The sequence below is a fragment of the Coenobita brevimanus genome, chromosome 92 (genome assembly GCF_032717465.1).
Source record: "Coenobita brevimanus isolate Jiangsu-jjx chromosome 92, ASM3271746v2, whole genome shotgun sequence".
In the NCBI taxonomy this organism is placed as follows: Eukaryota; Metazoa; Arthropoda; class Malacostraca; order Decapoda; family Coenobitidae; genus Coenobita; species Coenobita brevimanus.
The window spans coordinates 123,248-145,769 of NC_137045.1; positions in this window are offsets into that span (position 1 = coordinate 123,248).

Consider the following 22,522-nt stretch of genomic DNA (forward strand, 5'->3'; position numbering starts at 1 on the left):
AGTAGTGATATTTACGTTGGTCTGCTGTAACATCACATATTAGTTCTGTAGTGTGTTTTTATGAGCAAAGTGCAAACACCAGTAGATTACATGACCTCCCCCTTTTTCCTTGCGCGCGCACCCTTCCCTACACACATCTACACGCAAGCTAATCAGTTTCCACATCTTAAAGTTGTACAAACCTACCTACGTGCAAGATATACAAGGAAAGTTATTACGAAAATGGTTATGGTCATCATCTTGCTCGTTCATTGGCGAGTTTCCTTAATTGGCCTCTGTGTGTGGTTTATGGCTTCTCTCTAGACTTGAAGGACTTGTATCTCAGTACTTGAAGCTTATTGATTCCTTGTTTTTTATACTGTGATAATTATAGGTCTTTCACAATAACCTGGCCCATTATTTTCGTCCTTCATACATATATCTCCTGGTCCATTTTCTCGTCCTTCATACATACGTCTGCCACCCATTTCTGTATTACCTTCACCTTCACTTGGTAGATTTTTGTCCTGTATACCTACTTCGACCATCCATTTCTACTGTACACTCACTTTAAGCTGGTCCAAATTTACGTCTTCCATACAAACTTCACTTATCAATCAATCAGTCAGTCAGTCAATCAGTCTAACTGTCTATCTGTCTGTCACCAGATGCCTTAATCCTGTCAGGGGTGACCACAAATGAATCACCTCCATGTCACCCTTTCCTCTATAGGGCGACCTTCTCTGCAACTCACGCCTCCTTTTCTCACCTCAACCCTTCCTCTCTAACTTCACTCCCCTCCACAGTTTCTCGTAATGAAATAGATAATTTTCTGACCTGAAGTTTCCTTATCTTCCTTCACTCCTATCCAAAGGCCTCTCGTATTAAAATAGGAATCCTCTCATCTCAAGCCCTCTCCTACTTCTCTCGTCTCCAAAGTCTCTCATATTAAAGGCGATACACTTTCTTAGTATTCTGGTCCACCTCGGTCTCTTCAATTGGTCTCGGGTCCTCAAGGCACAATCAAAAGCCGTAGGTGTTTCGTCTGGGCAATAAAACGATTTCTTTGAGACTTCCCTTCCAGTTTATTGGCTGTAAAATCTACCGTTCTTGAGTTTTCGGTGATACAATACATTTTGTGTTCTGGCATGACATATAACTAAATTGTGCATCTTTTTTTTTTTTTTTCTTTTGAGAGAGAGTGGGTGAGTGAGTGTGTGCGTGCGTGCGTCCTTTACCGCAGCATTTTGTAAGCAGAAAATGGAAAACTTTGACCAGTTCCCTTTCGCTACCTCAGTCCATGTAATAAGGTGCTGGAATTTCCTATCAGCAAAAGGCATGGTATCACTTTTCTCTCATGTCATCTCAGTTTATATTTTTATTTTTATATTTTCCTTTTCCCTACTTTCATTTATTCTTTCCCCCATTTATATCCTCCACACTCCTACCTTCATTAATTCTTTTCCTCATTGTAATTTCCCTTATCAGGCAAATCACTTAGGATCCTAGCAAGCCTGTACTTAGAGCCGATAGCATCAGTGGTTATAATCATTCCAAGCAGGAAAATTGTACACTTGAAATACACAGCCACTTCGACTTACGGTCCTCCTCATCACAAAGGGTGAGGCATAAGTCTGTAGGCATATGGAAAGGACACATCTGAGGTTATCCTGTGTGTGTGTGTGTGTGTGTGTGTGTGTGTGTGTGTGTGTGTGTGTGTGTGTGTGTGTGTGTGTGTGTGTGTGTGTGTGTGTGTGTGTGTGTGTGTGTGTGTGTGTGTGTGTGTGTGTGTGTGTGTGTGTGTGTGTGTGTGTGTGTGTGTGTGTGTGTGTGTGTGTGTGTGTGTGTGTGTGTGTGTGTGTGTGTGTGTGTGTGTGTGTGTGTGTGTGTGTGTGTGTGTGTGTGTGTGTGTGTGTGTGTGTGTGTGTGTGTGTGTGTGTGTGTGTGTGTGTGTGTGTGTGTGTGTGTGTGTGTGTGTGTGTGTGTGTGTGTGTGTGTGTGTGTGTGTGTGTGTGTGTGTGTGTGTGTGTGTGTGTGTGTGTGTGTGTGTGTGTGTGTGTGTGTGTGTGTGTGTGTGTGTGTGTGTGTGTGTGTGTGTGTGTGTGTGTGTGTGTGTGTGTGTGTGTGTGTGTGTGTGTGTGTGTGTGTGTGTGTGTGTGTGTGTGTGTGTGTGTGTGTGTGTGTGTGTGTGTGTGTGTGTGTGTGTGTGTGTGTGTGTGTGTGTGTGTGTGTGTGTGTGTGTGTGTGTGTGTGTGTGTGTGTGTGTGTGTGTGTGTGTGTGTGTGTGTGTGTGTGTGTGTGTGTGTGTGTGTGTGTGTGTGTGTGTGTGTGTGTGTGTGTGTGTGTGTGTGTGTGTGTGTGTGTGTGTGTGTGTGTGTGTGTGTGTGTGTGTGTGTGTGTGTGTGTGTGTGTGTGTGTGTGTGTGTGTGTGTGTGTGTGTGTGTGTGTGTGTGTGTGTGTGTGTGTGTGTGTGTGTGTGTGTGTGTGTGTTCGTTATCGTGTTCGTGTTCTTGAGGCAGTTCTGCTTCATCACCAAACTAGCTCCCGTAACATCACTAACCAACACCGATGACTGGCACCTCAAATCACTAGCTCCCTCGACCAGTGCCCAATTATCAAGCCTCTTCCCCTGTATGTTGCTGAGAGGAGAATTGGGTGATATTTTTATAGCCTCGTGACTGACTTGAGATGGCACAGTACTCGTTACCAACAGTGTATCAGGCGCCTTGGTCATAATTCTTAGTCCTTTCGAAGAGATTATATTTAAACGATTCAGTTTAGGTTTAAGATGGATTAACTTGCCTACCTGCTTACCTGCCTGTGTGCCTGCCTGTCTGCCTACCTAATTACCTACCCACTTACATGAGTTCCTGCGTAACTGCCTTCGTGCCTGCCTGTTCGTCTACCTACCTGCCTGCCTACACACACACACACACACACACACACACACACACACACACACACACACACACACACACACACACACACACACACACACACACACACACAAAGGCTAGGGAGACATGTTTAAGGCTATTTAGTGATGAGATGAACCCCGTGATAAAACTAGCAAGGTTTTGTTTGGTGTGTCCTGCCCTCTGTTTCTCCAACCCACAAACCTGTTTATTTATTTCCACATTAAGACAAAATCTCCATTTACCATATAATTATCGAAGTTCCTATTTATTCTCTTAGTTATTATTTATCTTCTATCTTAATTATCCATAGACTACCCCAAAGCTGTCTCATTATTACCATACTAATCAGATCCACCTCTTTCTCAGACACTCTTTCCCAGTGTAATTATTTATCCCAAAACCAATTTATTCTCAAGCTCAGCTAAACCCACCTTTATGTGTTAGTTTTATGTTTTTCCTTTTTAATATTAACTTGCCTTATTGTGAAACGTTTGGTGGTTATATAAGTGAAGACAAAGGATTAAGTAAGCAGTCCTAAACTATGGTTGAGACAGAGAACGTTGATAAGGCAAAAGAAAGATTATAAATGTATGTCGACCCAGCATCCTAGCCGTCAATTCTCCAAGTCTAGAGAGAGGGCCGAGGGAGCGCAGTGGTGAATGGAGTCAGTGTGGACCGCGAGTGAGCTAAGAGAGGACGGACGCCCCTGTCACTCCCTCCAGGGACAGAGTGTCGCGGCTGTGTTAGTGGTTCGGTTCCTTACTCTCCTGCAGAAGTCTCACCTCGAAGCCTCCTTCCCCTCGTTCACAAGTCTCAAAAGCCTCCTTGAGCACCTACAGCAGTATTTTTCCCCTCCTGCAAAAGTCTCAAAAGCTTCCTTGAGCACCTACAAGTCTCATTCAGTGGCCTACTCCTCCTCCAGAAGTCTCAAAAACCTCCTTCACCCCCGTGAAGAAGTCTCACCCAGTCCCCTTCCCTCCTGCAGAGGTCCAAGCTCAAAGCCTTATGGTTTACATGCAGTGTATTTTTCTGGAATAGAACAGTGAATTTACCTAACATTTTCTGAGTGTCGATGATCCTGTTAGCTCCGTGATAATGAGGGACGGCATCAGTGCTTAGGACGATTGTGTGATACCATTCCGGCAGAAGTAACTAAAACTCCATTAGTATATTTCTTTACAACGAAGCATCTTTAGGCTGGTTGAGAAGGTTGCAGAGAACCTTCAAGACACAGGAGGTTCACCTGAAAGGATAACGATACGATTCCGGCAGATATAAGGACAAGACACAATTTTTTTCGCTACGACAAGAGTACAAGCCTTCAAGCTGGTTGAGAAGGTAGCAGAGACCCTTCCAAATAGAGGAGGTTCAAGTCCAAGGATGATGGTGGAAGAGATGAGACTTGGCGACAGAGGTAAGACTGAGGGAGATGGTGGCGGTGGCGGGGGTCTACAGGCAGGCCAGTGGAGCGCCGACCCCGAGACTGGGCTATCCCCTCTTCCTCTCCTGCCACGGCTCAGAGCCGCATCCAACCTTCACCCCGAGGTACTATCCAACAACTGGGTACACTCTGCTGCACGTGCCATTCACACCTTTGAACTCAACCCATTCATTACACAAGCCTCCGACACACCCAGCTCGTCCTACCATCCACAACCACCGTGGAACACCCCATTGTTAAATCTCCTTCTCCCTCACTCACCAACCAAAGCCCAAACTCCCACCCAACAGCTCCGTCAGGAGGACCTTCAGCGATTGCCCTCCTCACTCCACTGAACTCCACCACCTACTACACTGACGGCTCCGTTGCTGCATCGAGAGCCGGTGCTGCCTTCGTCTGCGGAGACAGAACATGTGGCTTTCGCATCACCAACGGAGCCTCCACTCTACAGGCTGAACTGACTGCCATCTCAGCCGCCCTTTCAGATGCCCTTGCCAACGCCCCTGCATCCACAGTCATCATCCACACAGACTCTGCAACTGCTATCCACACGCTACGACGATCCCACCATACCGACAACATCCAATTAACCTCTGACATCCTAGCCACCGCCCAAAAAATCCACGACACTGGAGGATCAATCACCATTCACTGGGTCCCCAGCCATGTTGGCATAGCTGGAAATGAAAAAGCCGACAAGATCGCAAAGAGCGCCATTGAACACCCTCACATTGACATCAACATTTCAACTAGCCTAAGCCACATCAAGCGCACCATAAAACAGAAGGCGCTCACTCTCAACCGCGAAGATCACCAAGTACACGTACAACTGGGCTCACCTTCTGCCATGTGGTTTGCCATGGCCACACAATACAAGCCACTAAAAATTACCAAATCCATTGACAACAAAACACTTACGCGCCTACACCGTCTTCGCCTGGGATACATGTGCCGGAGTAACCTTATCACCACAGATAACGACCCCACCACTGAATGCTCACACTGCAAAATGATCACGCCCTACCCACTCCTACATTACATCCTCCTCTGTCCAGCCACTTCCCGCATCAGAACAAGCTCCCGATACCCAAACCCCGACATCCCTCGGTCCCACACTAAAGCAAAACCTGAAAGCACACTTAGAAACACTGCCGCCACAGTTGTTGCCACCTCCCACCTTCCCACTCTCATTGAAGTAGTGCGTAGCACTCCCCCTCCAACTTAAAAAAAAAAAAAAAAAAAAAAAAAAAAAAAGACTGAACAAACAACTACTCTCGGCCCATAACCCACCAACTGGGCTAATATATGGCCATGTCCCCTCTACAGGGGGGGAAAATCTTTGAACGAACGAACGAACGAACGGGCTGGTGACACTGACGGAGGCGACTCTGGCCAGGCTAATCAACGCTGACCCCATTGACAAGTGGTCTCAACTCGACCCACAGCCAATTGCAAGATAGTGTGCTTTGAAATTGTCGATGATAGTATGATGATGGTGATGATGATGATGATGATGATGATGATGATATAATGATGATGTGGACCTATAGCAATGTGGTATTAAGTCGACCCATAGCTAGTTGCAAGGTATTTGGCCATAGCACTTTAATCTGGTCGTGTGTATGATGATGATAATGACTGATGATTTGATTCTGCACAGCCATGACCAAGAGTTCATCGGAATTTCTCAGCCAGCATTGCGTCGTATCTTGCGTATTTCTCTTTCCTCCCCAGAGACAGGGAATATCCTTCCTTCCCATACTCTTTTCTTGTGTACTTCATATTGCTATCACATAGAAATAGTTCATGTAACAGCCCACATTGCCACAACCAGTAGGGAATGTGGGCAAACTTTGGCTGTCCCGTACCACACCACTCTGAGATTTTAACCTTCCTGTATTGCAACGTAGTATATTGATGATGTGAGCTTAAAGCAAGGTACTGTGTTAGTACTGTCCTTGGGTGATGATGGGAACGGTGAGACTTGCCCGGAACCACTTTGATTTTGCTAGTACTGGCCAGAAATACTGATGATAAGGGTTCGTTATTGCTTGTGTTAGTTCTTGGTGATGACGGCAACCTGTTGCAAGGCAAAAAAGTCAACTTTTCTCCTCGGTCTTTAACTTTAAAAGGTAGTAAAGGAGAGATGACTGAGATAGCGTGATCAAGTTATAGTGTCCAGTCACTAGGCGTACAACGTATCCGAGAGGGCAAGGGTAAATTTGTGGCCCTTATTTTCTGCAGCATTTGTCTTTGTTTTGGCAAATATCTGGTACCACTGGAAAACAGCTTTCACCACAGTTTAAATATGTGAAGCAGAGAGATTTAAGGTACCTATAAATTAAACTTCTAGAAATAACTCGTAAAAAGTACCCTAGTGGTGCAGGTGGCCGGCCTTCTCCCGGCTGTTTGTCTTTACTTGGCACGGACGAGTACATCATATTATCTGGCTGGTGGAGAGAGAGAGAGAGAGAGAGAGAGAGAGAGAGAGAGAGAAGGCTCCATTTCTCACATCGTAAAGTGGAAGGTAATCTCTATCTCTCCTTACACCCTAGATAGATTGAAAGATAGATAGATGAGCAAAGATTAGTTTGCCCCTTCTACGCTAGAGCAATATAGTCTCTGTCATAACCATTCCGAGAACATCACTTCAATTTTCCTTCTTGTTACCGCCAGACGATTTTATTCAGCTTAGGAAGGATGACCTCGAGTAAAAGCTTTTCGCGGTCACCTACATTCCAGTTCACAGTGCTCTGAATGACAGTGATAGCGTACGAGCCAAAATCCACCATCATTAGTCTACAGTATAGCCCTTGTTACGGTATATTTCCCTGATGTGCTTGCAAGTGTAGTGTCGCCTTTTGTTCCATATTACAGGTCGCAGTGTAGACTTCGGAGCTCCCTTTTCTCAGCGATTTATTGCGTGTATTGCACCTCGGCCTCTTACTGGATGTTATTAGGAAAGTTGTTGTTTGTTTCTCGCTTTTTTCAGCTGGAATAATCCCTTCAGTAGGAGAGGCTTTATGTTAGAAAATAAAGCAGCGTAAAAAACGTAAATTCTGGTTAAAGAGGATCATGACCATTGTATTGTAATTGGGAACGCGAAGGGGAAGTCAAGTACTGTCCTATGATTTGACGGTAATTAAGGGGACACCTGTAATTAAAGGTGATTAGCCCACATCCCTTACTGCAGGTACGGAAAGGTGAGACGTGTCCTATCCTCATCAGGTATTTCAAAAATTGTCGTAATCAATAGGGAGCTTGTCTTTACATTTGCGCTTTCAATTTTAATACTGAATCCTGGCTGCAGCATCCAGGTGACGTCCTGTTTATTCTTGTTGTTACCAGACGATTTTATTCAGCATAGGAAAGGTCTGTCGTACTGGAGGGGTCATCTCTTCCTGTTCTATAAGTCTGTCCTGTGTTGAATAAAACTGGAAGAAAATATTAAGAAATGAAGAAGGCATCCCCAGGGTCAGAGAGTTGATCAAGCAGACCTAAGTGTGTGTGTGTGTGTGTGTGTGTGTGTGTGTGTGTGTGTGTGTGTGTGTGTGTGTGTGTGTGTGTGTGTGTGTGTGTGTGTGTGTGTGTGTGTGTGTGTGTGTGTGTGTGTGTGTGTGTGTGTGTGTGTGTGTGTGTGTGTGTGTGTGTGTGTGTGTGTGTGTGTGTGTGTGTGTGTGTGTGTGTGTGTGTGTGTGTGTGTGTGTGTGTGTGTGTGTGTGTGTGTGTGTGTGTGTGTGTGTGTGTGTGTGTGTGTGTGTGTGTGTGTGTGTGTGTGTGTGTGTGTGTGTGTGTGTGTGTGTGTGTGTGTGTGTGTATCTTTTTCTCGCTGCCATGGACTCACCTGGGTATTCCACTGAGGCAAACATCGTACCCTTATACTTAGCGGAGGGAACATATCGCAGTCAGGGGGTTCATCTGTCCATCCTCGAGTTTGGCATCAGTTGGGATTCGGAATAATCTTTTTAGTGGCGTATCCTCGTCAGGTAAGTAAGCTCCCTAACACCTTTTCCTTACCGGTTTATTTTTGCTTGCATCTCATTAATAATTCCTTGCATGTTATTTTTGCCTTCCATGATGGTGTTTAAAAGATATACGCAATATACAGGAGAGTAGTAAGGCACACTATGGAAAATAATTCGCTATGGATAAGGTGTCAGGGAGTCACCTTAACCGACGAGAATACAGGCCTTAAACCCATCAGTCTGAGCATTATTTCCTTCACTACTGCAGACAGAGTGGCACAAAAAAGAAGATATGGAACGTTGTGGTGGCGCTGTGGATGTGCTGGTGTTTTTAGAGAGAATGGAGAATGCGAGACTAACTAGGAGAGTATGTGAGTGGGGTGAAGGTGGAGGGGGTGTGGGAGAAACCGAGGATGAGATGGAGGGGTCGGGTGGAGAGGTAGATGAGTGAGGGGGGTGTAAACTGGAGAGAAGGAAGCGGGATGGCAAAGGATAGAATGACCTGGAGACGATAGATTTGTAGCCACCCTTTCCTAGATTCAGGTATCTTACTATAATACTCGAAGACATATTAGAAGAGGCCTGGTCTAAGCTGAATGAAAACGTGTGGGTGATAAGAAGATACCGATGCCGAGAAACGTTTGTATATAAAAAGGATTAATGGGGGCCTTCTAACTAATTTACAGATACCGAATAACGTTTGCATATAGATGGGATTAATAGAGACTTTCTGGTCGATATACCGACACTGAAAAACGCTTGCATATAGAAGGGGTTAATGGAGACTTTCTAACCACGTATTCAGCGTAGGTCAGACGGGTTCACCTGACAGCACCCCTCCACCTCGCTCTCTTCTGCCCAGCGAGAATAAAACGGAAAAGACGTGATCCTATCGTATCTGGGAGTCCGGGGAGGTGCCAGATTCAGTCACGTTGTTACGACACGTGCGAATTTCCCGCTACTGAGTGAAATCTTCCCAGGTTAATGCCTTGAATCCCGGTGATGTCCATTCTTTTTTTAAGTTTATTCTTGTTATTACAGTCTGTTTGTTTTCATCTGACGGAACCAGACCACTCCTACAAAGAGAATGCTAAGTCGTGGTTGCGTGAAATTCAGTGGGCCTCAGTTAAGAGATAGAAATGAGTCTCCTTGGTTACTAGTCAAATCTGCTCTCCAGCACGAATGCATAAAAAAATACCCCGCCGAATTGAAAGAGTTAAATTTGTTATCACGGAAAAGCAAAAAAAAAGTTTATAAGAGATAGTTTTCCACCGTTTAGCCGCAGTTCCTTCTTCCATGCTTAAAAAAAAAAAAAATTGTCCCTCGGCTGAATAAAATCGTCTGGCGTTGGTCATAGAAACTGGTTAACTCCTTCAGTCCGGTGGCACAGTTTTATTTTAATTCTATCTGTCTATTTCTGTCTCTGTCTCTGTCTCTGTCTGTCTATCTCTCTCTCAAGACGATTTTAAACTTGGAAAAGACCCTTAGTGGCGAAGGGGTTAATGAAGGCTAGATATAACCCCTCCAGTTCGACAAATCCCCTTTAAGCTGGATAAAATCGTCTGGAGATTGCACGAATAAGATTACAGTACTCGTAGTGAAAGGGTTGTGTACCACGTTAGCCACACCGCACACCCTCACTCCTCGAATTCTAGGACAGTGAATGAAACGAGGTACACTTAAGGGACATAAAAGTTCTGCCTGGTATTCTGCTGCTCCCACTTAACACTTAGAGAGAGAGAGAGAGAGAGAGAGAGAGAGAGAGAAAGAGAGTGGGGGAGGGGGAAATCCGTCACTTTCCTGTATTGTATGAGATGGAATGATTGGGGGGAGAAGCATACGAAGCCTCTCCCAGCTTAGGAATATTAGGCAACAGAGGGAAGTAAAAAGTAGAAGAGATGAGGTGAAATATTGGGTGAAGTTTTTGTGTCTGTATAGTACTGTTACACAACTACACTTTCACACACACACACACACACACACACACACACACACACACACACACACACACACACACACACACACACCTCAACCCCAGTGCCCTTTTATGCTCAGTGACCCGTACTTAGGCTATGGTGTCATGTGTTTACTTCTTTCCAGAGCTGAAAATATTGTCTGAGTATTAACCCTCTTATTCCCTGACATTTTATTATTCTAGCTATTTCCAGACGATTTTATTTAGTTAAGAGGGTCTGCTTGAAGTGGCAGGTCTTGATATAACCCTTAAGAAAGCCACGACATGCCATGATCGGCACAACAGCTGAGCAGAGAAAAATAATGATGCTCTGTTCTTGTCTAGCGGAAAAGCTTTGGGTGTTTCTCGGCTATACTTGGCTCTATGGGAAAAGAGAGAGAGAGAGAGAGAGAGAGAGAGTTCAATAGCTGGAAAGGAGACAATGCTTTGGTGTTCCTCAAAGCAGGGCAATTTTACAAGCCATACGGGGCAAGAGTTTTACTTAGTGATACCAAATTTTAGATGAAGTATTGTGTTCTCACTCGATTCGCCCACTTAAGAAAAGTATCCTATCCTTGTGTGTGTGTGTGTGTGTGTGTGTGAGAGAGAGAGAGAGAGAGAGAGAGAGAGAGAGAGAGAGAGAGAGAGAGAGAGAGAGAGAGAGAGAGAGAGAGAGAGAGAGTGTACGAGGATGCAGACAGAAATAGGAACAAAATGCATCCAGTCACTTAAACCTCAGACAGAGTACCAAGTGGAAGGGACTCAAGTTTTAGGCCACATTACAAAACACAGACCAAAGCAATGTACAGGAAAAAGCACCACTGGGCCAGAAAAACAATATACGAAAAACAGTAGGGCCTTAAAAACAAAAGACAACAAGGAGGGCAGGAGATCAGGCTGTCTTGATTGTCTCCTCTATCTGACAGAGCGTTGGACACTACAGGAGTCAGTTTTGGACAGTAGGCAGGATGGAGGGCGGGAGGGAGGGCTGTTATGTACTGCCTCTTCCATTCAACACAACACTAGCAGCTGGACCTAATTATCTACGGGAGGATTCTCTCTCTCTCTCTCTCTCTCTCGTTTTTTGTCTGTACTACATTAGAAGGACGCATCGTGCCGATTGTGTACCCAATTTTTTAACACGAGAGAGAGAGAGAGAGAGAGAGAGAGAGAGAGAGAGAGAGAGAGAGAGAGAGAGAGAGAGAAAGTGTTAATTTTTCCCTGTAGTACACATCTCAGACACTCCTAAATAAACACACACACAAACACACAAACTTATGTACACAGAACAGGCGAAACTTGGAATTTGACATCCGTAGACAGCAAGATTAATTTTCTTAGCGATTTTATAGCCGATCGAAAGTTAGGTTAGGTCACTTTGGGCAGGGTTTGGTCTGATTAGGTAATTTTTGGTTGGGTTGGCTTCAGTTCGACTAGATATAGACGGATTAGGTTAGATTGCTTTAGAATACGTCGGTTTTGATAGGTTTTGAGGTGGGTTTTATTTGGTTGGGTTAGGCTGGGTTAGGTTCGGTTGGATTAGGTCATTTTAGGCTTGACTGGGTTGGGTTAGGTCGGGTATGGTATGGTTAAGTGAGACTGGGTAGGATTAGGTAGGGTTAGATGAGGTTAGGCTGCGTCAGAATTGGTTAGGTTAGGTATTGGGAGGTTACGTGAGATTGTTAGGTTAAATATAATTAGACTGGGTTAGGTGAGGTTAAGTTAGATTAGGTTGGGTTAATTTGGGTTGGATTAGGTCATTCGAGGTTAGGCAGGGCTCAGTTCGAGCAAATATTGATAGGTTAGTTGAGACTGGGCTAAAATAAATTGATTTATGCATTACGGTCTTTTGTTGGTCGGTCCTTCCAAAGTCAAACATCACAGGAGGTGGGCGTGGTTTTGTGTGTGTGTGTGTGTGTGTGTGTGTGTGTGTGCTCGTTTCGTGTTTCGTCTATTTTATATATTTTGTGTGTGCCTTGTGTAACTAAAACTTTGGTTTTACGTTTGGCTTCTCCTGTGACTGAGGGTGGACTGCTTATGAACAGCGTCCTTTATAGTTACGATTCCCTCTTCCTCAGTGTAGCATATGTTTTTTAGTTTATTTAGCCTAATCCCTTAATATGTAATCCTCGGGTCGTGTATGTTTTAATCCTGGCTAATCCATGAGAAGTATGTTAATCTGAGGTATAATCAGGATACACCCAGCTGTTATGAAGGGAAAATTATAGTGATGCGTCGTGGTGCTCTTATGCGGCAGGGATAGGCAGGTGGGGAGACGGGTAGGTAGATGGTGAGGCAAGGATAGATAGATGGTGAGGAAGAGATAGGTAGATGGTGAGGAAGGGATAGGTAGATGGTGAGGAAGGGATAGGTAGATGGTGAGGAAGGGATAGACATTTTGAGACAGGGTTCGACAGATGCTGAAGCATTGATTGATAGATGGTGAGGCAGGGATAGGCATATGATGAGACAAGGATGGGTAAATGTTGAGGCATTAATAGAAAGATGGTTTGGCAGGGATAGGCAGATGGTTAGGCAGGTAGGAGAAACGTGGGAGGACAGACAACATGATAGGCAGGGTGAGGGTGTAGATAGCGAGTAAATCAGATTTGAGAGGCTGGAGGTAGGCAGAGACGAGGCAGAGGAAAGAGAGAAGTTAGGAAGAGAGGCAGAGGAAAGAATGAGATAGAGAGGCAGGAGTGAGGAAAATGATACTAAGAAGATAGGCAGAGGCATGGGAGAGGCAACAGAAATGCAGGAAGTAGGCTGAGAGGTAGGACAGTGACAGAGGAAAGGAAGAATGTAGTCAGGAGAAAGGCAGGAGGTAGGCAGAGACTTGGAATAGGGTGGAAGGAAGCAGGAGGCAGAAAAGGAAGCAAGAAGGTAGGCAGAAAAGTGGAGGAGAGGAACGGTTTGGGTAGAGAGGAAAGAGGCAGGAAGAGGATAAGAGAGGGTGGGTAAGAGGTACAAGAGGTGGGTAGAGAGGAAGGAGAAAGACTTGAAAGACACAGAGGAAGGTTGGAAGAGAGAGGAGAGAGGCAGAGGATGTTAAGAAGGCAGGCATCAAACCATACCAATTTGGTAGACTCCACATACCTTCTTAGTCGCCTAGGCAACCGTGAGTTAGGCAGGAGATGCGAGATTGAAGAGTGATGAGGCAGAAGGAATGGGGGGAGGTAGGGACGGGGAAGAGGTAGGGATGGGGGAGAGGTACGGTTGTCACTCTTTCCTTCTTGTCTCCCTCCCTCTTCCCCTTCCCTCCCGTCTTTTCCTAGTTTCCTTCTAATTTTCCCTTATCTCTCTCTTCCCACGTCTCCCATTCTCCATCATTCTCCTTCTCTTTCGTCCTCCTCCCTCCACCTTCCTGTTCCTCCCTCCATCTTACCTTTACCCATATTCTTTCCTCCATTCCCCTCCTTCATCTCGCCTGCTTCTATCCCTGCTTCAGTATTTGCCCTGTTGATCCTTTATTCTTCCCCTTTATCTTCCATCTTCAGTTTTTCAGTCTATTCCTGTTTCAAATATTTCTCTCTCTCTCTCTCTCTCTCTCTCTCTCTCTCTCTCTCTCTCTCTCTCTCTCTCTCTCTCTCTCTCTCTCTCTCTCTCTCTCTCTCACCATAAATGTTTGTGCTATCCTTGTCTAATCCTCGTAACCTAGTCAGAGTCTTTGACAACTGGTACCCACTATGAAGCAACTGGTCTGCTGCAGTTATATTCTTTTCGTATGTTCTTATATGCACATGTGTGTATCCTTAAAAAAAAAAAAAAAGTGGTTAGTATAATTGTCTTACCAAGAAAAGTAACGCGTCATTAGATTAGTGAATAATTCTCGTCTGTTAACTCTGAATTTGTCGTTTTGGCATTTTTGCCATATAGAGCTTATCCCAAGGCACTGAAGTTACCTGCCTGGCCATAACTAACATCTTTGTGTTCTGGGGAAGGAGCTGGGATGTGGCAGCATTGTTTATTAATCTTAAGGACTTAAGCTAAGAGTAGGGACAGGAATGGAAGGAAGAGCTTGGAAATAAAGCGGAAAGGAACGGCAGGTGGATGGATGGACCCTACCCAGCTCCTACCCTCCTCCTACATCCTCTCCACCCCCACCCGTGTGCCTTACTCTCTGCCTCCCCCTCCATCACCACCAACGCGCACTACACGTCTGCGGTCCTTGCCCTTACACCTATCCCCATCCTACTTCCCCTCCTATATAATTCCCTCCCCTATTTCCCTCCCACATCCCATATCACCCCTTCCTACCACCCCCTCACCCCTACCCCTTCTTAAATCTCATCTTTTTACCACCCCGTATTTTCCCTCCCTTACCCCCTTCTACCTCCTCTATTCCTCTGCCCCCACCTATCCCCTCTCCTACCTCCCATCTTTCCCCACGTCCCCATCCCTCCTCCTCCCACCCATCTTCTTCATTGTGCCTGACGCAGCACGCCTTGCATTACCTGAAGACAATGGCAAATTGATCTCTGGTACCCTCTCACACCCACACCACTCCATACCCCTACACCCGCACCCTACTGACCCTCACCCTCCATCATACAGTCTGTCTCACACTTACACCCTTCCACCTTTTCACACCCACACCTCTCCTCACACCCTCCACCCTCCAACACATTCCACCCACACAACCCAACCTTACACCCATACACCCTTCCTCTTAGTCCTCTTCACATCCAGCACCCCACACCCTCAACCACATCCTCCCAGAACCTTGCTCACACCTGCACCTTCCCCATGCCTCAGTTCCACTAAGATCACTACCCTTCAGCTTTGCTTTAAATCAACACCGGTTCTGACGTCATTTTTCCACACGTTCTCGTTTAGCGGGCAGGATGATAGAAAACGTCATGTTAGTACAACTAAAGTGATATATATTAGATATGGGTGTAGCACGAATACGTATGAGTAATGAATTAAAACCTATCCAGATTGATGTGAAAGAAAGTTAAATGGTTAATGTACAAAAATAAATTTTCGGTACTTGCTGAAAGTATCGAAATAAAAGACTCACCTGTCAAATAATAGAGAGAAACTATCCATATAACTATTACATTCATTTGTCTATCCCTGCGCGATAAAAGTATGTATATACAGGTAACTAACCACAAATAGATTATATCAGTTTATCATTTAATCCGTGAAGTCATGCTGACCATCATACTATGCCAGACTCGTTGGCAGTTCATTTACACTCGATTTACTGCGAGAATTGCTTCTGCTTCCTGAACACTTTTAAGTAAATGTGACTGCAAGTGTCTGGCATTTGCCTTGTGAGCTAAGTAATAAAGTTGCAACAATATTTCCGGCCGGGTGCAGGTAGACTGGTCCACGACGTATTCTTCCTTGTTTTACCTGAGTGTATTATACACAAACGATACATTTTCAACGAGTTATCTATGATAGGTATAAAGAATAATACATGTTAATGACTCCGAACCATGCGAAAATCTCCTTTATTGCACAAAATCAGCATAAATGGGTAGCGTGGAAATTTTCCACACTGATGTTGAAGGACGTCCGTCTCTTCCACGTGTAGGTACGTCGTTCATTTGTTTTTCCGCAATAACGGACGATTTCCACGAAACAACATCCCAACCACCCTTATTCGCACCTTGCATCCACATCCACACTCTTACACCCACACCCCGCCGTAACCCCGCCATCTTACACTCTTCCTCACATCCTCCATCCAACATCCACATCACTTAACTTCCCCTCTCTCACCCAATACTTACCTTCCTCGTGCGCTACACTTGGCACTTAATCTGCACCTTCCATTCTCTCCACAGCCACCCACCACTCACACCCTACGCCACCCTCCTCTCACCTTACATTCATTGGTACAGAAACCAAACTTATGGCTGTACGCTCAATACTTTAATTGCGAAAGGGAAGGAAACCCATAACTCAGACTGACAATTTTCTGGTTATTAGCCTTTATCAACCTCTGTTGCAAATTACTAAGTGTAGGTATAGAAATTGCCTAGTAACCATACTTTCGTTACAGAAATTGCCACAAAACCTGGGGTCTTGCCTTCACCTTTGCGATTTAAGTTTTAAGCATGCGGAAATTAGACCAACGATTAAAACCACGGAGGGAACATTTCGAACAGATTTTGATTGAATTATCAAAGAGGAGCGTACGAATGGATATAATCCTGAACACAAAATTTGAAAGGCCTTGATATTATGGATATTGACAAATACGTCTCCACATGTGGAGAGGATGGAGAATGAAAGACTGACTAAGAGGGTGTATGTAGGTGAGGTGGAGGGAGGGAGAGGGAGGGGTAGACCGAGGATGAGGTGGAGGGATGGAGTTGAGAGGTATATGAGGGAGGGGGGGGTGAGTTGGGGGGAGGGGAGTCAAATTGTGGGTGACAGAGTGACTTGGAGGCGTTTTGTCTGCGGCCACCCTTTGCGGGATTAGGGCGTCGGGCTATAGATAGATAGATAGATAGACAAATACGTAAAACAGTTCTCGGCACCAGCGATGATGGTTTAAGAATTACTAACGAACATTTACAGGTATATGAAACAATGAATTTCTCAGTAAAATAGACCTGTAAAAAATCGAACACTGAACCAACTTTCGTTACAAGAAGATTGGTTACTGAAATCTGGCAGTCAGTCAGTCCACCTGCTGCCTTGCATTCCCATTTTTCATCCATTTTTTTTTTAATCCCACTGGAAACATTCCCCCCCCCCCTCCTAACCAGTGTTTCTTACTTCCACCCTATATTTGTCGCTCCTGCTGTCCACCATTTACTTTCTGCAACTTCCCTCCATTCACTGTTTGTTGCCTTCACTTTCCACCCTCTACCTCCCACCTTTACCCCTTGTCTCCGGGCTCTTACCTCCACTTTCCATCTCCCACATCCCTCTCTGCATTACCTCCAGTTCTTCTCTTGTTACCTCACCCATTTATCTCTCACGCTCACCCTCACGACTGGACAAGACGTGGGATGTCGAGTTGGAATAGTTACGTGAGAAAGTGACGATTAGCAGACACCTTCATTTGTTCCCACAGTCTCTCCCCTTTCCCATATGCCCCCCTCCCCCCCATTGCCCTCCACATACTCATCTCCCGCTTTACTCATCGGATTATCCCCTACATTCACCCTTCTCATATATTTCCCTGTCCACCACATACATCCACTTCTGCGTTATTCACCTGACTCAGGCCAGTCATGCTTCATCTTCTCTCTTTTCCCTATATTTACCTGTTAATTTACAACATCCTTTAACTCTACCTTCCTGTTTGCCTAACTAGTGATTTACCTGTGTACTGTATTTAGTTACTTACCATCCTACATACCTAGCTACTCACCTACCCACCTGCCTGCTTACCTACCTTCTTACTTAGCTACTTATCACTCATTCCCCCGTAGTACTCATTTTCCATATACTTTACCTATCTGCTAGTATATTTACCTACTTATCCTTTAACAACTCATTTACTCATTCGCACTACCCACCTATCTATACAGTCTACTCATTTATTAACATCACGACATCCATCTATCCTACCACCTCTACCCACCTGCCCACTTAGCCTAACCACGCATCTACCGACCCTACCCAAGTGTGGACCTTGTACATGCAAAACAATACAGCACATCCCTTCTCACACCTGACCTACACCATAACCCTTACCCACACCACACCTGTTACCCACATCTTCTTACTCACATCTTACCCACACCACACCTGTTACCTACACCATAACCCTTACCCACACCACACCTGTTACCCACACCTTATTTCTTACTCACACCTTACCTACACCATAACCCTTACCAACACTACACCTGTTACCCACACCATAACCCTTACCCACACCACAGCTGTTACCCACACATTAATCACACTTTACCCACATTTAATTCCTAACATTCATCCCACATTCACTCTTTACGCATAATTACTCTCGTTTTACTCATACCAGACTCATATTTACACCATTCTTACTCGTTACTAGCATTTCACCTATGCAAGCCCTGGCCAATCCTACATACACCCACCCTGTCTACTGTATGTGTACGAGTTATCACATTAACTCACTCACCCATCAGTTCATCCAGTACGTCCATCAAGTATTCATCTATCTATCTATCTATCTATTGCCAGACGCCTCAGTCCCGTTTGGGGTGGCCACAAACAAATCGCCTCCAAGTCGCCCTGTCCCCCGCCATTTCACTCCCCTGCTCCCAACTCACACCCCCCTCTCTGACCACCAATCATCATCAATTTATTCCTACCTAATTACTCGTTCAATCATCCAGACCCATCCATCCATCCTTGCATCCAACCATCAGTAAGATTTGCATAATTATTCATCTCTTTCATCATCTGTCTTCACTACTCGAATGACTCTAATCTTATTCGAGTTTACATTCCTATCTACTCATCAGCCTACCTACCCACTTAGCTGTCTGTCTGTCTGTCCACCTACATACGTATCATCCTGCCTGCCATCCTGTCTACTTACCAACCAATCGTACTATCTACCACTAAACCTACTTTCCTGTGTATCTGCCTTGTAATGAGACAACAAACCACAAAATTAATAAAATTGGTACTTACGTATACCAACAAAGGCAACCGGATTATATTAAACTGCATTACTTAATTACACATGAATTACATAACAGTGATGAATAAAACTGATGAATAATTATATAAATCTTACTGATGCAAGCATTGATGGATGGATGGGTCTGGATGATTGAACGATTTTTTTTTTTTCATACACAATTGACTAACAACCTTTATGATGGGGTGCGTAATGCATTAGACAAAGTAAATCGCAGGAGAATACGACCCCCAAGTCCTGAGAAGCTAGACGTTACGTAGTCAGTGTCGACCAAGCTGTTGAATTGGGAGGGGGTTGTGATTGTGTGCTACGTTTTCCACTGTATTTTATAAACTGAAGAGCATCATAACTGTCCAGAGGGGAGGGTGTAGGCTACTCTGTGTATTTCTCCACTTTTTTTCGTCGTCAGTGGTAGGGTGCAATATATTTTAACCTCCTCAGTACGATGACTTCTTGTTTTACCCATGCGTCCATGGATGCGAGGCCTGGGGGAGGGGGGGACTGGTTTACGATTGAAAATTGAGAGGAAGGATGGGACTGGAGTGTACAGGTGTTGTGATGAGGAGGAGTAGATTGAGATGGTTTGGGCATGTGGAGAGGATGGAGGATGACAGGTGTGGAGGGATGAGAGGTGTGAATGAAGAATTGAGAGGAAGGATGGGACTGGAGTGTATACGTGTTGTGATACTAAATTGTGATGAGGAGGGGTAGATTGAGATTGTTTGGGCATGTGGAGAGGATGGAGGATGACAGCTGGGTGTAGAAAATATAGTGCCCTGGTCCGCTGTGCAGCTTACGGATGCAAAAATGGGCACAGAAATTCATCGAAGAGATAGCATTCGTTTTAAAGGCAAGAAATATATCTTGTTGCTCTATAAGAGTACTGATGAACACTACACTTTTTACACTCGTGCAACATACGATATATTCGCATCGCGTTTAAAAATTCCAAGGTGCAAAAAATAGGTGTTCAAAGACTAGAGAGAGAGAGAGAGTTGTAATATACAGTTACAGACATCGATGTCAGTGATTTGTGTATATACCATCGACCTCAGATTTATCTTTGTTATCATAATTAAGCAGACAGTAGGTGAAGGAGGTTACAAAGAAAAAAGATTTAAAAAAAAAGTGTATTACAATGCAGTAACCTATGACGTTGTTTTATTCACACTCTTGACTAAATGTATCCCATACAGTTCGTAGGGCTAGGCAGAAGATATCATAATCTAAATATATTTTTGTACTGGGATATGTATTTATACAAAGGAGCGGCATTGAGACAGCGAAAACAATAACGGTGGAGGCTGCAAGTGCTAGTGTTTCAATTTGGCGACCGTAAATTACACACTCGCTGCGGAACCTCTCCATGTTATAGAGCTCAGTGGTCGGCAGTGGGTCAAGTTCTGCTAATTTTAAATCTACCCATACATTGCATCATTAATATATTGCATGAAGAAGTAGCTAAAAATCGACAGTGTCCCCTAATAGATACAGTAATACATCTTTATTATTAAGTTATAATTAAATGATTGAAGATTTTATTGAACTCTATTTTCTTCCCCTCCCGTCCCAGATCCATGTTTGAAGGTAAAGCTTCTCTCGTATTTACTGACTCCTTTTCCTGTTTTTGTGCATTTAAAGCTGATGTGAATGCTTGTAGCCATTACAGGAATCATGGGGAACATACTGGTGTAATTTTATCCATATTTTCTGTATGATTTGAAGACTGGATGAAACATATGCCAGGCTTACACTAGGTAGGTAAGCTTATGGCGCTGTCAGGATGTACTTATATTTTTTGGTGTTGAAGGGATGCCTTCATGTGGTAACACTGATATTACCGCGAAGTGGATCTACCAGGTTATAGAATTATACGCCCCACAGTCCCCTCCCTGACCCCCAAAAAGAGGATGGCGGACGGCAAGAGGTCAGCTTTGGCTGGCTGATACCATAGTAGTTCTTTATCTATCTATCTATCTATTGCCAGACGCCTCAATCCCGTTCGGGGTGGCCACAAACAAATCGCTTCCACGTCGCTCTGTCCCCCGGTATTTCACTGCCCCTCTCCCAACTCACACCCCTCTATCTCATATACCTCTCCACCCCATCCCTCCATCTCATCCTCGGCCTTCCCCTCCCCCCCTCCACCTCACTCACATACACTCTCTTCGTCAGTCTTTCACCTCCCATCCTCTCCACATGGCCAAACCACCTCAGTGTATTCCTCCTAACGCTTCCTATCACATCCACACCACAACGCTCCTTTATATCCTCAGTTGACAGCCTGTCTCTCCATGTGACTCCACAGGCTCCTCTTAAGTAAGCAGTCCTAAACTCTGGTTGAGACAGAGAACGTTGATAAGGCAAAAGAATGGTTATAAATGTATGTCGACCCAGCATCCTACCCGTCAATTCTCCCAGTCTAGAGAGAGGGCCGAGGGAGCGCAGTGGTGAATGGAGTCAGTGTGGACCGCGAGTGAGCTAAGAGAGGACGGACGCCCCTGTCACTCCCTCCAGGGACAGAGTGTGGCGGCTGTGTTAGTGGTTCGGTTCCTTACTCTCCTGCAGAAGTCTCACCTCCAAGCCTCCTTCCCCTCGTTCACAAGTCTCAAAAGCCTCCTTGAGCACCTACAGCAGTATTTTTCCCCTCCTGCAAAAGTCTCAAAAGCTTCCTTGAGCACCTACAAGTCTCATTCAGTGGCCTACTCCTCCTCCAGAATTCTCAAAAACCTCCTTCACCCCCCTGAAGAAGTCTCACCCAGTCCCCTTCCCTCCTGCAGAGGTCCAAGCTCAAAGCCTTATGGTTTACATGCAGTGTATTTTTCTAGAATAGAACAGTGAATTTACCTAACATTTTCTGAGTGTCGATGCTGTTAGCTCCGTGATAATGAGGGACGGCATCAGTGCTTAGGTCGATTGTGTGATACCATTCCGGCAGAAGTAACTAAAACTCCATTAGTATATTTCTTTACAACGAAGCATCTTTAGGCTGGTTGAGAAGGTTGCAGAGAACCTTCAAGACACAGGAGGTTCACCTGAAAGGTCGTGTGTATGATGATGATAATGACTGATGATTTGATTCTGCACAGCCATGACCAAGAGTTCATCGGAATTTCTCAGCCAGCATTGCGTCGTATCTTGCGTATTTCTCTTTCCTCCCCAGAGACAGGGAATATCCTTCCTTCCCATACTCTTTTCTTGTGTACTTCATATTGCTATCACATAGAAATAGTTCATGTAACAGCCCACATTGCCACAACCGGTAGGGAATGTGGGCAAACTTTGGCTGTCCCGTACCACACCACTCTGAGATTTTAACCTTCCTGTATTGCAACGTAGTATATTGATGATGTGAGCTTAAAGCAAGGTACTGTGTTAGTACTGTCCTTGGGTGATGATGGGAACGGTGAGACTTGCACGGAACCACTTTGATTTTGCTAGTACTGGCCAGAACTTCTGATGATAAGGGTTCGTTATTGCTTGTGTTAGTTCTTGGTGATGACGGCAACCTGTTGCAAGGCAAAAAAGTCAACTTTTCTCCTCGGTCTGTAACTTTAAAAGGTAGTAAAGGAGAGATGACTGAGATAGCGTGATCGAGTTATAGTGTCCAGTCACTAGGCGTACAACGTATCCGAGAGGGCAAGGGTAAATTTGTGG